At 39.9% G+C, this 16,259-nt stretch overlaps 1 pseudogene; it reads left to right on the forward strand.

The window, feature by feature from the left end:
• The first annotated feature begins 599 nt into the window (after positions 1 to 599).
• Positions 600 to 13,939, forward strand: LOC102958072 (annotated as a pseudogene).
• The last annotated feature ends 2,320 nt before the right edge of the window (positions 13,940 to 16,259 follow it).

The following is a 16,259-nucleotide window of genomic DNA, read 5'->3' on the forward strand; positions in this document are numbered from 1 at the left end:
TTTGTGACTTTTAAAGAAGAGTCTGCTCGGTGTTTTTAATATGGACGGTAGTGAGTATCCAATCATTAGGAATTCAATTACATTGCATATACTTTTAAAAGTGATGCAGCAGTTCTATTTTAAAATGTCAATATTTATAACACACTAAACTTACATTCTTTGCAACTATGTAAATTGATGATGAAACTAAACTAAAAATGTGTGAGCAGTAGGCAGATTTTCAACAATATTTTAGGGGTGTGCGAGCAAAATAAATTAAATTCCACTGATAATGAATTTCCAGAAGCCAAGGAGAGTGTGGAGTTTCTGAAAGATAGCAAAGTAGAAAAGGCCTGAGTCAGATCAAAACTCTTGTTTGAGAACCTCATAAAAAGAAGCAATAATATGAGCAGGGCACATAGGACACCTGTGGTAGACTATAACCCAATCTTTTTTGGTCAAGACTTGTGTATCCTATGAAGAGCCCCTATGTTAAGTCAAAATATTCTAGGCCTTATGGCATAGCTAGAAATCCAATACCAGAAATTTTTGAATTAGACCTTAGGTGTGGGTATACTACTCATAGGGCAATTGCAGGATTGAGACAGGAGGTGACGAACATGGCCTCACTGATTGGTAGTGCAGAAAAGGTAAACAGAGGGAAGTCTCATCATGGAACTCTATCCTCTTTAAGATTAAGAGTTATAACTTCTGTCATTTGCCAAATCATATACCCAAGTTCAGGCCCGTTCACTTTGGCAAATACAGGTCAGGAAAGGCACGGAACAAACAAGCCAGATGACATCACAGTGGGTACAATACAATGAGGATGGAGGCTAATGGCTAGAAACCAAACAGAAAAGCATCCTGACCAGAACACTCCAAACCATTTTCTGGCCTTTACACTATAAAGGCGAGGGAGATCCCTTAAGAAGTAGGTTACCTTCTGATATATGGCTCACAAAAGACTACTAAAGGAGAAGAGAATGAGGTGTTTTACTTAAAAAGATTAAATGGTTTCTGAAAACCATATGAACGCGTGCTTGAGGGCAAGATGGAATCATGTGTTACAGGAACACACATGCTCTATCCCCAAGTTGTAGTGTCCTTACGTTGACTTGACCACAACTAACAATAACATGTACATTATAAAATGCCAAGCAAAATTTATATAGTTTATTTTAAGTACCCATCTGACTATTTTAAGATTAATTTTGTAGTATTTTCTTTCATATCTTTAAAAATATTTGATACAAATAAGGGAATATGTGTATTAACTCAAGGAAACGGTATCAATATAAGGTAACTTAGAAACACTATGTAGATGTTGGGGTAAAAATCACCCATCCACAAAAGAAATTTCTTATTGAGTCATCCTAATTTATAATGTCTAGATTGTAAAATTCTTTCATCTACTCATTTTACGAATGTGCAGTGTCGAGCTTTGATGGAAAATCTAAATTACACAAGTATCGAGATTTAATCCTGCCTGAAGCAAGCAAATTAACTAAATGATTTCTCAAATTTCCTCCCAAGTCCTATGATTTAATGAGGTTGTAGAAACGATGACTACACACTAAATGTGTGGACACACTGTCAGCGTTGAGCGTTTTCCTTTAGAGAGGTGGCTTCCCTTCATAGTAAGGGAAATGTGACCTTTTGTGGAGGGACTGAAACTCAGTACATGTATTCCTGAGGTTTTTACCAAAACCCACTGAGGCAATTGCTTAGACCTCTTTGTTGTGAGGTCAGAAAAACAGGCCAGAAAATGGGTCGGAGTGTTCTCTAGGACTGGCTTCCAGAAGAGACCCAGGAGTGGATACGCTGGGTGAACGACTAACAGGTCTGTGTCCGTCACTGTCTAGTCAAGAGACAGAAATCCTAACAGCTTCTTTAACAGAGAGAATTTAATACGGGAAGTAAGTCATTATGAAGAATTGTTAACTATATTAACCGCAAAGGCCTAACAAAACCCCCGCTGAGACATGATGGAGGGATCGAGCATCTGCAGGAAGCAGTGACCACACCCACACTTGGAGAGAACCTTCAGGGAACTGAAAATCAGGAGGGGACATTGGTTAGCTGGTGCTGTTTTTGCAACTGTGACCAAAATTCCAAAATGGGGCTACTTGCTGCTTCTCCCAAGGAACTGCTTCTTTGGGGGTGAAAAAGTAACTGGGAGGGAGTTGGGAGATGGTGTTTAAGGATACAAACCGGCAACCAGGAGCTGAATAAAGCCTAGAGATCTAATGCACAGCCCAGTGGCCACAGAATACTGTGCTGCAAACTTCAAAGTTGCTGGGAGACTAGGCATTAATTGTCCCCACCACACAAAGGGATTGATGCTTATGTGAAGCATGGGCGTGTCAGCTAACACCGCTGATCGTGCTGCAACACGCGCACATATCAAATCAACACGTTAAATACCTTAACACTGTATGTCAATTATATCGCAGTGAAAATACATTAAAGAAAGAAGCATGAAGGGAAGAGGAACAAGTCGCTCCCTTCTCTCCAGCTTTGTGGTGCGCATCTAGCACCCCTATCGGCAGTCTTGCAAGGATATAACTGCCAGGCAGAAATGTGGTTTGCAGAGTCCCAGCTCCAGCGAGGTGAGGCAGAGCACAGAAGGGTGAGTTTGGGGCTCAAAACCAATAGCTTAATAACTGGGATGGATTAAAAACATAAGGACAGCGGTGTGTCAAAGCCACAGAAAACAAATCTATGAAAGCGGGCATCCAAAAGACAAATACAAAAATACCAGAAAATGATCGAGGGGTGCCTGGGTGGCTCCACTGGTTAAGAGTCCCACTCTCAGTTTCAGCTCAGGTCATGATCTCACGGTTTGGTGAGTTCGAGCCCGCGTCAGGCTCTGCACTGACGTGCGGAGTCGGCTTGGGATTCTCTCGCTCCCTTTTTCTCTGCCCTTCCCCTGCTCACGCCGTTTCTGTCTCTCTCAAAAATAATCAATTTAAAAACATTAAAAAAAAGAAAATGATTGGAATGGTAAATCTGTAACATTCACATGAAATTATCTTTGTAAAGAATACAGAATTCTGCCTTATAAAAGGGTATAAGCTGCTGTTAAGCAAATACAATATCTTTACATTGAATCAGAAAAAGATGCTGATGTTGAGGGGTGAAAATTCAGGTGGCTGGTTCAAAATGTACTTGGGGCTCAGACTCCCCCTTTCAGAGTGAGTAGAAGTGACATGGGTACCACGTCAGCCTTGGCTCGCTGAGACTGTCCAACTCAGGAGACATTTTTGGGGGGCACTGAACAGCGCTACACAGACTCATTCTGATTCTTCAGATAGGACCTAATGAGCACAACAACCATCACTGAACCTTTCAGAAGCTGACAACCCAGCCCCAGAACTTAATCCAAGTGCTACGTATGACTCCCACATGAGTGGGCTGTGAACACATGTGTGAGGGCTCTCTTTAGAAATAACCTAGGAACCATCTGGAAGACATGTGAGGGCATGTATGCTGATTTTGTGTTGTATATGTTTTCTTTTCCTATCCTGCTGATAATATTCTTTCACTTCTCTCTAGGGTTCACACCACAAACCGCATGCTAAATGAGGCTATAATCAAAATGAAGATCCAGACAATGAGTAGGAAAATATGCTCTAAAAAGATACAACAACATTCTTTCCAGACTTATGAAGACGCTGAAAGTTAAGAGTTAAGAATCTTTCCCAAAAGTACAGACCTAAAAGTATGACAGAATTATAGGACCCCCAACCCGCTGACCCTTCATCCATAATAATTTTCACTGCACAATGTCACCTCTCTAATATCAGTAACAAACAAATTTAGGGATCTCCTAAAGCATGCTAGATACAAGTTAGAATGATTCCTTAAGATAAGGCAAGAGCTTCATTGGATGCCGCCATGACATCAGCCATTTCCATTTCCTGTTGACACTGCACCAATAGGCTAAAGAAGGCCTGTTACGTAGTTAAGGACAGCTCTTGCTGTCCGCAGAACCACATGCTTAACTCCGGTTGAATTAATAAACATTGACTTATAAAAGGCATGTTATCAAATGCCATTTTCAGAATGCACAGGGAGTAGGAGAACTTTTAATTCATTTAACAAAACCAGATTCTAGAGTACAAGGTACATGGGAAGTGCTAAATTAATAACATGAAAAGGACATAGTCCCTATTACCAAAAGATTCACATTCTTTGAATCTTTTGGATCTGAGCCTGGGTGGCTCCATCAGGAAAGCATCTGACTCTTCATTTCAGCTCAGGTCATGATCTCATGGTTTGTGGGACAGAGCCCCACATTTTGGCTCTGTGCTGACAGCACAGAGGCTGCTTGGGATTCTCCCTCTCCCTGTCTCTCTGCCCCTCTCCCACTGGCTCTCACTCTCTCTCTCTCTCTCAAAATAAATACACTTAAAAAAAAGACTCATTCTAATTGAGCCATCACATCAGATAAACGAGATCTGTGAAGTGTCAGCTGTTATATCAACATGAACACAAGAAATCTGTGTCATCCTCACACAGCGACTTATTTCTCATTTTTTCCAGCTGTAATACACACCAAAATCCATGTTTACCCCCATAATTAGACACCACAGAACAACTCCTCAAATTATTAGGGACATTTTCCTTTAGTTTGATAACAGCTAATATAACTCAGAAGACAAGTAGCAGACTTTCAAAGGTAAACTAAGGTTCACATGCAAATCTTGAAATGAGTTTGGGTGAACTACTTAAAATAGCGTTGCCCTCCATGAATAAGGCTTTTCCCATAGTATTTAGTGGCACAAAATTTACAACAGCCAGGTCAGCATTTTGTGTGTGAGGGAGAGAGAAGAATCAATGAAGGTTTCTAAGGCCTGGCAAAATGCAGTGACATGACAGGTTACGTGTGAAAAGAGGCTCAGACAAAAAAATAAATAAATAATAAATAATGATAAATAATGGAGAAAATGGGAACAAGTGACCTCTCAGGAAAACCCACTTTATCTTACATACTATTGTTTTTCTTCTATAAGCTGGAGAAAATGGATGATGAGAAAAAAATTTTAAATAAATAAATACACACACACACACACACACACACACACAAACACACACAAATAACAGTCAGAGAAATTAACAATCATTTGTTAGGTAAATCTCTAAGCCCCATCAAATCAATATTGTCAGTATATAATAAAAATTACGACAGTCTTCAATGCTTCTGGGTTTCTCTCCTCTCTCTCTCTCCCTCTTTCTCATAGTTCACTTAAAAATTTTTTTAACGTTTATTCATTTTTGAGAGACAGAGAAACAGAGTATGAGCAGGGAAGGAGCAGAGAGAGAGGGAGACACAGAATCTGAAACAGGCTCCAGGCTCTGAGCTGTCAGCACGGAGCCTGACGCGGGGCTCAAACTCACGCACTGCAAGATCATGACCTGAGCCGAAGTCGGATGCTCAACAGACTGAACCACACAGGCGCCCCTCTCATAGTTCACTTAAAGTGAACCATTTTCAGAGTACACAGCAGCTTGGAAGGCAGAAAATTCTGCATTGTGAGATGCCAGAGTAACATCAGGAATAAGCCTTTGCCCATTTTATGCCAGCATATCAGACCTGAACCTCTGTTTTCCAAGAATCCGAAACAGGACTATTTGCAGCAGGTTACCTCTGAGCCAGAAGGACACTAACAGATTCTAAAGAAGAGAGACAACCCAATAATTTAAGATCTGTTGATGAGTGAATGTGCACACACCCTCTATCACATAAAATTTCCATGTCTGTCCCCAACAAGGAACCTTGCAACTGCTGCTAATCTCGAGATATTCACCAACACATCAGGTTGAATCCTTGACAACTGCCTTCTTCGTTTCTGCTTTCAATAAGCTCTTAAATAATTTGTTTATCACTTGGGCCATTTGGTGATAAATGGAGTTTATTTAGTGTGTCCTCTAATTAATTAGTTTGCTTTCTGTGCTATTAATGGAGGCACAAGTATACCCATTAGCCCTTGGGAAGTGCTCTTGCACACAGCCTTTGAAAAAGGAATGTTTCACAGCCTATAAGGTTCTGACTCTTGGTAATGCTGTTTGGACCGCAAGAGGAATTGGAGGATTTTCCCAGGCAATCGGGTTTTCCTTTAGCCCAAAAGGAAAAATAAGTATCCACAGGATTGTGGTTCTTTTGAAGTGGCTGTAGTTTCACTGCAATTTCCATCCAAAGCAACATGCGTTTTGTCAGGCTGAGGTTCAGCCATTAGGTTGCTAATTAAGTTAACAAGTGCTGTGTGCTGCTTAATTTGGCAACAAGCTATCCTACAGACTGTTCAATAAGAAAAGCAGCATTTCCATAATGATTCTGTTTTTTAGCTTGGAATTAAGCTAAAACTCTAATGATCCCTATGAAGGGACATCTGATGCATGTGTTCAAAATGCAGAAAAGGAGAATACGCTGTTTTCCTTGTTGGACACTCACACCTTTTATTTACACATTTACTGCATAGTGTGGCTGAAATAGGGGTAATTGCCTGTGTACATTTTTAATTCATCATAATTCAAATAAAATGTGTTTCTCTGCCCAACTTCCTTCTTACAGCTGTCATTTTGCCCAACTGCAAATTGACTTTCAGTAATGGGTTCCATTGCAGTGAGCTAATTGTGGGTGTGATTTATTCTCTTGTTATCCTTGGTTGATGTGCCTCTCCTTCAGTCGTAGGGGTTAAAAATGAGATTCATTGGTTCATTTATTCAGTAGATATTTCCTGAGTATCTATTGTGTGCCAGATATTGCACTAGGCTCTGGGGACTCAGGAAAAAATGCACCTGGAGTGCGATCTTGATAGAGGTTCCAAAAGAATAACCATGTATTTATTCCATCTAAGAAAACATCTTTCAGGAGGACCATTCCTGGACTAAGATCTTGGAGACCAGCATGTGCTGTATAAAAATACCTAAACTCAGTCACTAACCAAGGAAAGAAAAGGAAATAAGTAAGTTGTTTAATCTCTCTGGGCCTCATTAGTTCATTTATAAAGTGGAAGGGAAGGGCTTACTTGTTAAAGTCCCTTTCAGCAGATTTCTTGAATAATCCATATTCTCTCATGACCTGTACTCAACCAAATGCTATTTCCTCAACCTAGAGTTCCTTTCTCCTTCCCTCTTCTAGTTCTGCATATTAAAAGACTACTCAGTCAAGTCTGTGGTCCACTTAATTGTGTTGTATCAATACCAATTTTCTAGTTTTGATGAATGTACTGGTTCTATAACATGGTACCATTAAGAGAAGCTGGGCAGGGAGTATATTGGATCTCTCCATGCTATTTTGGCAACTTCTTATAAGTCTGTAATTATTTAAAATAAAACATTTTTTAATACCCCCATATTCATAACCTACCTCGAAAACAAAATTAAAACCGAAACCAATCTCTTCTTCCCTTATCTCTATTATAACATCTTGACTGCCTTATAGTTACTAACGAATTCACCTGCCTCTTTTGATTCTTAACTCAGAGACAGAACTACATCAGATCTATCTTTGCATCCTCCACAGACCTTACAATAGTTGCTTTTCTAACCCAGGTTCATTCAATGAAATTCAACAAATGAGGTTCAAAACCCTGGTTAAAACATTTCCTTACATCTCTTATCCCATCAGGGAAGCCCTGCCTCACATCCTGTTTCCCTTTAGTGGCATTCAACAGAATCTGCATGCAGAACGTGTGTAGGCATACCATTCGCATACTCATTTTTTCAAGGTGCCTAAAAGTAAAATGTGACTGGTAGTAATACTCACCTGGATACCAAGGACAAAGAGAGTTAATTACCCAGTGATGGCAGAACACAGTACATAAATAATGGAGCATGATAGAAATAAGGGTTATGTTATATAAACATTCAGGTCCTGCAATATCCCATTCTGGGTTTGGTTTTCAAATGGATGACAATTAAAATAAAGTACACTTCTATTTGGTTCTGAAGATGCTTTCACTACAGCTTTTTGAGACCTTGAGACTCCAGCATTGAAACATACATACATAATGTGGATACCTGGATATTAACACCAGAAGGGGCTCCAAAAGGTCATTTCTACCCACTTATGACTTATATTTGTAAAAGTTGTGAGCAGTTGGCCCCAGCCATCTGTAGCTGCTAAGATAAAGACAGATATGCCTATATATTTTTACAACTTGTTAAATAGAGATCATCGCAAATTATTAAAATGTAATTTCAGTAAAATTAAAATGGAATTAAATTAAAAAATTAAGTCAGTGGCAACTACTCTTTGAGAATATAGGTCAGGTATTGAAAGAAAAAAATTATTGTATCCAGGATAAAAAATTGCAAAACTAATAAAAAGTTTTAAAAGTTTTTACTGCATTGTATTTGTGCTTGATTTTGTCTCTAAGAATAACTGATGAATGTCTTTAAAATTCAATCATATATAAATAGGCAGAATATAATTTCTAATGATTAGTCATTTTCCCCAAAACCTGTTGAGTATAAATATAAATTTCATTTTGTCAAAAATTTACATTAGAAAATATAAAAACAATTACTGTTCATTAACTTTATTTGAATGCCAGTTAAATTATAAAAATTTTTAAGTAATTTTAAACACTTACGTAATATTTATAATTTTTGTAATTTTTATAACAGATTATATTTTAAAACTTACATAACATATAAGTTTTATAATTTTTTTTAAAAAACCTGTTTTATACTAGCAGTCTTTCCTTTATTTGCCTTTGATCTAAACACATAATAGTGAAACTTAGAGATATAAATAAAAGTTGCTCATCTGACAAATTGGACCAATGTGACAAATGTGGCCAAGGCAATGAATATAATTAAGTCCATTGATTTCTTTCCTGATCTGAGCTATTTTGGTGACCTTAATAAAATTAAGGAGGTACCATACTGGATATATTAAAACACAATGTGGATTAGGTTTTGCGAATTAAGATTAATAGGAGTCAGACCAGAAAGCTAAAGAACTAAAATAGAATGGTCATTTTTATGTCAATATTAATAGAAGACAGAAGAGAAACAAAAAACAAAGCATGATCTCTACCACTGAAAGTACCTGTTTATTTAAGAGTCGTCAGTTACCTGAAAAGCTGTCTTAAAAGCCACAAGCTCTAGAGGTGCCTGGATAGTTCAGGTGGTTGAGTGTTCGACTGGATTTTGGCTCAGGTCATGATCCCAGGGTTGTGGGACTGAGCCCCGAATCAAGTTCCATGCTAAACACAGAGCCTGCTTGGGAGTCTCTCTCTTTCTCTCTCTCCCTCTCTCCTGCTCACACTCTTTCTCTGTCTCTCTCTCTCTCTCTCTAAAAAAAAAAAAAAAGCCACAAGCTATGTGACTGCTGTGGTAAGCAGGGTAATAGTACTCTAAAAATGTCCATGCCTCGTCCTCAGAACCTGTGAATATATTATATTATAAGGCAAGGAAGAATTAAAGTTGCAGACAGAAGTGAGGTTGCTAATGAGCTGTCTGAAAAATAGAAAGATTATCCAGGACTACTTGGGTGGGCCCAATGAAATCACAAGGATCATTAAAAGTGGAAGAAGTTAGCAGAAGAGTCAGTATCAAATGACGTGATGTAAGAAAGACTTGAGCAGCCGTTGCTGGCTTTGAAGATGGAAGAGGAGCCCACAAGCCAAGGAATGCAGGTGGCCTCTAGAAGTTGGAAAAGGTAAGAAAATAGACGTCCTCAGAGCCTCCAGAGGGGCACGGCTATGCTGACACCTTGATTTTAACCCAGTGAGACCCATTTTAGATTTCTGACCTCCAAAACCAAAAGATAATAAATACGTGTGGTTTAGACCCTTAGGTCTCTGGCAATTTGCAGCAGCGGCAATAAAAACTAGTACAGCTACAATTCCAGTTTCTGCTTCTGCAGGTAAGAAGCCAAGAAGCTGCCACAACATCCTAACAAGAAGTAAAAAGCTGAGCAAACTTCCAGGATATATAAGAGACATGAGGACACAAAGCAAACCACCATCTCAATGACTGAAAAGACCTACAGCAAAATACAGAGATAACAATTTACTGAACTAGAGGCTGATAAGTGGAAACTGCCTGCCTCAGGAACCAGTGCCGGGGAAAGAAAAATCTGAACTGTAACTGACATGTTGCTGGAGGCTCAGTGTGGACAAATCTGAGAGATAAAAACCCAAGGAAGATCCAGCCATCAGGAGACCCCACGACTTTGTGAGATTTCCCTCTAGAAGTTTGACCAGGTTCCTATAGTGAATGTCTAATAAAAATGCCCTTATGCTTCGAGCAGGGGTCGGGGAGGAAGAGAAACCATTCTGAAATATGCCAGAGCACTCAGTTCTTCCTAACAAGACCTGATCTCGGTAGAAACGAGTAAAGCAGAGCCTAAGCTGCTGGGATATTATCATCGTGTACCAATAGGCCAAAAAGACAATTTAAAAAGACAGAACAAGCACCAAAACCAGGCAGGGATGTTAGAATGATCAGGCCAGTAATTTAAAATGGTATGATTAATATGCTAAGGGCTCTAATGGGTAAAGTAGACAGCATGTAAGAACAGATGGGTGATGTAAGCAGAAAGATGAAAATCCTCAGAAGGAACCAAAAAGAAATGCCAGAGATCAAAAACAACTTAACATAAAGAGTGCCTTTGATGGGATTACTAATAGACTGGACACAGTCTGTGCTTAAGGATATCTCAACAGAGACCTCCACAACTGAAAAGGCAAAGAGAACAAATACTGGAAAACAACAACAACAACAAGGCAAAACAAAACAAAACACTATAACAGACCATGTAAGGACTGTAAGACAGTGACAAAAGATGTAACATATACATAGAGGGAGTACTGGAAGAAAAGAGAGAAAGGAATAGAAGAAATCGTGCTCAAAGAATGATGACTGAGCATTACCTCAAATTAATGTCAGACACCAAAAGGCAGATCCAGGAAGCTCAGAGGACCCCTAGAAGGACAGCTGCCCTAAAAACTACACCCAGGCATATACTTTGAAATTAGAGAAAAAATCTTGGAAGAAGCTGTGGGACGGGGTGGAGGGAAAGCTTACCTGCAGGGGAACAAAAATAAGAATTACATGCAACTTCTCTTCAGAAACCATGCAAGCAAGAAGACAGTGGAGTAAAATATATAAAGTGCAGGCCCTCATTTGATTGTGCTTCACAGATACTGAGTTTTTTCCAAATCAAAGGTTTGTGGCCACCCTGCATAGAGTGAGTCTATTGGTGCTATTTTCCCAGCAGTAGTTATTCATTTCATGTCTCTGGGTCACATTTTGGTAATTCTTGCAGTATTTCTAACTTTTTCATTATTATTATATTTGTTATGGTGATCTATGATCAGTAATTTTTTTTTTTTTTTATCTGGGTGGGGGGGAGGTGGGGCTGAGGGAGAGAGAAAATCCCAAGCAGGCTCCACACTCAGTGCAGAGCCCGATGTGGAGCTTGATCCCACGACTCTGGAATCCTGATCTGAGACAAAATCAAAAATTGGTGCTCAAACAACTGAGCCACCCAGGTGCCCCATGATCTGTGATCAGTAATCTTTGATGTTACTATGGCAATTGTTTTGGGGTATGACAAACCATGGACATAGAAGACAGCAAACTTAACTGACCAATGTTGTATGTGTTCTGATTCCTCTACTGACTGGCCTTGGCCTCCCTATTTGCTGAGACTCTCTCCTTGGGCCTCCCTATTTGCTGAGACATAAGAATATTAAAATTATGCCAATTAATAACCCTGCAATGACCTCTAAGTGTTCAAATGAAAGGACGAGCCACACATCTCTCACTTTAAAAGCTGGAAATAATTAAGATGAGTGAGGAGGCCTGTCAAAAGCTGACAAAGGCTGAAAGCTGGGCCTCTTACACCAAACAGTGAGCCAAAGAAAGGCAAAGTTCTAGAAGGAAATTAAAGTGCTATTCCAGTGAACATGTGAATGATAAGAGAGCAAAACAGCCTTATTGCTGATATGGAGAAAGTTTTAGTCTGGATAGAAGATCAAACCAGCCACAACATTCCCTTAAGCCAAAGACTAATCCAGAGCAAGGCATTAACTGTCTTCAAGTCTGTGAAGGCTGACAGTTGAGGAAGCTACAGAAGGAAAGTTTGAAGCTAGCAGAGGATGGTTCATAAGGTTTAAGGAAAGAGGGCAGCCTATGACCCTGCAGAGGCCAAACTGGTGGCGGACCTTCTCGAGGGGCAAAGACGTATCTTGTACTCAATAATGCAGATTATTACTTTACACCACACATCTATCCAGCCTCAAGGTCTGAGGGTGGCCTCATCGGATGAACTATCAGTATCCTGACTGTAACAAATCTTGGTGCTTGTATCCTTTATTTCTTCTTTGCAACACTGAGCTTTTTGTCTGTGATCATTAATTAATAAAGAATCCACGTTTTAAAAAATGTTTATTTATTTATTTATTTTGAAAGACAGGCAGAGAGAGAAAGAGAGAGATTGAATCCCAAGCAAGTTACATGCTGTCAGCACAGAGCCCAATGTGGGTCTTAATCTTATGAAATGTGAGATCATGACCTGAGCCGAAATCAATAGGGCACTTAAATGACTGAGCCACCCAGGTGCCCCAAACATCCACAATTTTTATTTTTTTAATTTTTTTTTCAAGTTTAGTCAACCTCTTCTTTATTTTTTTTAATATATGAAATTTATTATCAAATTGGTTTCCATACAACACCCAGTGCTCATCCCAAAAGATGCCCTCCTCAATACCCATCACCTCCCCTCCCCTCCCTCCCACCCCCCCAACAACCCTCAGTTTGTTCTCAGTTTTTAAGAGTCTCTTATGCTTCGGCTCTCTCCCACTCTAACCTCTTTTTTTTTTCCTTCCCCTCCTCCATGGGTTTTTGTTAAGTTTCTCAGGATCCATATAAGAGTGAAACCATATGGTATCTGTCTTTCTCTGTATGGCTTATTTCACTTAGCATCACACTCTCCAGTTCCATCCATGTTGCTACAAAGGGCCATATTTCATTCTTTCTCATTGCCACGTGGTACTCCATTGTGTATATAAACCACAACTTCTTTATCCATTCATCAGTTGATGGACATTTAGGCTCTTTCCATAATTTGGCTATTGTTGAGCCACGTGGTACTCCATTGTGTATATAAACCACAACTTCTTTATCCATTCATCAGTTGATGGACATTTAGGCTCTTTCCATAATTTGGCTATTGTTGAGAGTGCTGCTATAAACATTGGGGTGCAAGTGCCCCTATGCATCAGTACTCCTGTATCCCTTGGGTAAATTCCTAGCAGTGCTACTGCTGGGTCATAGGGTAGGTCTATTTTTAATTTTCTGAGGAACCTCCACACTGTTTTCCAGAGTGGCTGCACCAGCTTGCATTCCCACCAACAGTGCAAGAGGGTTCCTGTTTCTCCACATCCTCTCCAGCATCTATAGTCTCCTGATTTACTCATTTTGGCCACTCTGACTGGCGTGAGATGATATCTGAGTGTGGTTTTGATTTGTATTTCCCTGATGAGGAGCGACGTTGGGCATCTTTTCATGTGCCTGTTGGCCATCTGAAACATCCACGATTTTTAAAGAATCAAGTCTATAGACAGATTATGTTTCCTGTCGAATTACTGCCATGGATTAATATTCCCACTGTTTTCATTGTTCCCGCTAGAGTTGAGAGATTACAGCAAATTATATGATGGCATAGGAGAGTTTCCAAGTGGCTGGTTTCAGCTCATTGTTAATATACTTTCCTTCCTCTTTTTCACTGACATGCTGATCTACTGGATTCATAGAGGCCTTTGTCATAGACTTGTGTTTAGTCACGTACACAAACCTCACCATCTCTGGCAGATTCCTACTCCATTTGTAAGTCACGGCTTCCTTCAGAGTCTACCTTGCCATATATATATACCCTTTTATCTTTCTGTTACACAAGTAGGTTTATTTAAGTTTGCACCTCTTCGTCAATATCTGACGTGGGTTCCTAAATGGCAGAGAGAGTAGAGCCAGTTAGCAAGTTCATGAGACCTGCTAGAATCTTGATGCTTCCATGAGGTGACCTCAGGAGACTCATTGTAATGTTATTTTGAATCCGTTTTCATCAACACCATGATGGGCATAATAATGCTTCCTAGGCGGGGTTTTTGTATGAGTCGTGGGAGATTAAGGAGTACTTGACGTGGAATAAGAGTTCAGTAAGTCACGGAACATCACGGTATCCTTTTTATTAACAGAAGTAATGTGTGTGTTGCCTCAAAAAATCATTGCGTGAACTGAAACAGATCCAGGTTTTATTTTAGTAAGTTACAAGTCAGCCATGATTTTTTTTTTTCCACTTGCTAGTTTCCCCTTTCAATGTCTCCTTCCTCTTCCAGCATGCAGAGACACCGGAAGAGTATGTCTCACCTCACTCACCAGCCCTTGAGTCTGTTGGCTGGGCTCCCTCACTCCCACTGCTGGGAGACAGGCTTCAGTCCAAGTGTTCCTTCGCTCTGGTGCCTCCTTGCACAACGGTCACCAGGCGGCTCGCCCGGTGGCCCTCTCAGGGCTGACGCTGCCAACTGGACTCTTGTCTTCCCCTGGGTCAATGCTGGTAACCCGTTCCTCACCTTGTTCATCTGTTGGACCTCAGAGCTGTTTGTGATGCTTGGATCGCTGCCTTTCCTGCTGTTGTCAGAAGTCTGGCCCTCGCCACATCTCATCTGTTTCCAGCCGCCTCGCCCTGGATCCACAGCCAGATGTTCCGGTCTGTCCTTTTCCCCAGCCCCACACTGAGGAACTCCATAGCACTGGATAAACCCCACAGTACTGGTTTCACTAAGCCTCTATCTAGTTACAATCCATGAAATACCGTATGCAATTTTAACAAAAGAAGCTCACCTTAGTCTCAGTCACTAAAACGGCTCGAGGAAATATTTCTCTATTTGTGTATTTCCATTCTGTATTACAGCTTTCTTCCCTAATATAGTGCGTGGCTGTAAAGGAGTGGGTACAAATGTGGTCCAATTTATTTTTTCGTGCAATAAATATGGATTTAATGTTTTATTATAAATTGCTGCTAGTGTAAAAATTTACCTCTTATAATAGCATACTTTATTATTTTTGAAGTTGCCAAGGTGATCTTTTATTTTATATAGTTGATAACTTTATTTTGCAATTGACAGAAATAATTTCAAACTAAAATAGGCCTTCTCCACAAAGCAAATAAATAGTATTTTCAAGTGAATAAAAAGAAAGAAGAGGCCTCAAATAAAAGTGGAATAATAGAGAGGATCATGTTTCAATTTTATAGTCTTTCTGTCCACGATACAACATTTGACTTGTAACCTTCTTTTTATGTTCACCATCTGCATACCGCTACGATACAGGAAATGTGAGATGGGTCCAGGTCGTTTGGATCTATAATATTAAGTATGAACATAACATCTAAATAGAATGAGCCCGGTCTGGGGCAGTGGACTAGAAGTCATATAATTTCTATCTCCCAGTCACCATTCATTTGTTATGTCCTTGAGCAAATCATTTAACCTTTCTCTGCCTCGGACTTTTCTAAGAAGTAGGATATACCTATTCCCATCATAGGCGTTCATAGAAAAAAAAAATCAGAATTAAAACTGTCTGGCATTTTTCACAAAAGGGCTTTGGAATAAAATAATTCCCGGGTAGTAATTTGCAAACAAGCTCTATCTACCTCGGCCACCACCTCTATATATGCAGATTCCTTGTTAACCTCAAGAGAGGGAGACAGACACATAACTCTTGCTGGGAGCCCAGACTAATATAATAATAACAACATCTATCAAGCACTTACTATGTGTCAGGCGCTGCTCTAAGTGCTTTGCACATATTACTCTATTAATCCTCACGCTAACCATAAGAGGCAGACACTCTTGTTAGTTCAGTTGAGGAAGGTTAGTTAGGTAGTTGAGGGAAAGCAGACACTAGGAGGTTAAATACATTGCCCGAGAGTATACCACTGGCATGGAGTGGAGCCATGCTTAACTCTGTGGTCTGAGGGATAGTTGGCCCCATCCTAGAAGGCATAGCCACCCTCACTCCATTGGGCTCTGTTGGCCTGAAAAACTGAGAACTGTTCAGGGGGAAAATGAATTCCAATGGAAGAGACGACCAAGGAGCAGATTTGGATCAAAACTCAATATTGGCATAAAGAGATGATTTTTTTTTAATTTTTTAAAGTTTTTTGAAAATGTATTTATGAGAGCGAGAGAGACAGAGCACAAGAAAAGGAAGGGCAGAGAGAGAGGGAGACACAGAATCCCAAGCAGGCTCCATCC

This window comes from Panthera tigris, chromosome D3, assembly GCF_018350195.1.
Source record: "Panthera tigris isolate Pti1 chromosome D3, P.tigris_Pti1_mat1.1, whole genome shotgun sequence".
In the NCBI taxonomy this organism is placed as follows: Eukaryota; Metazoa; Chordata; class Mammalia; order Carnivora; family Felidae; genus Panthera; species Panthera tigris.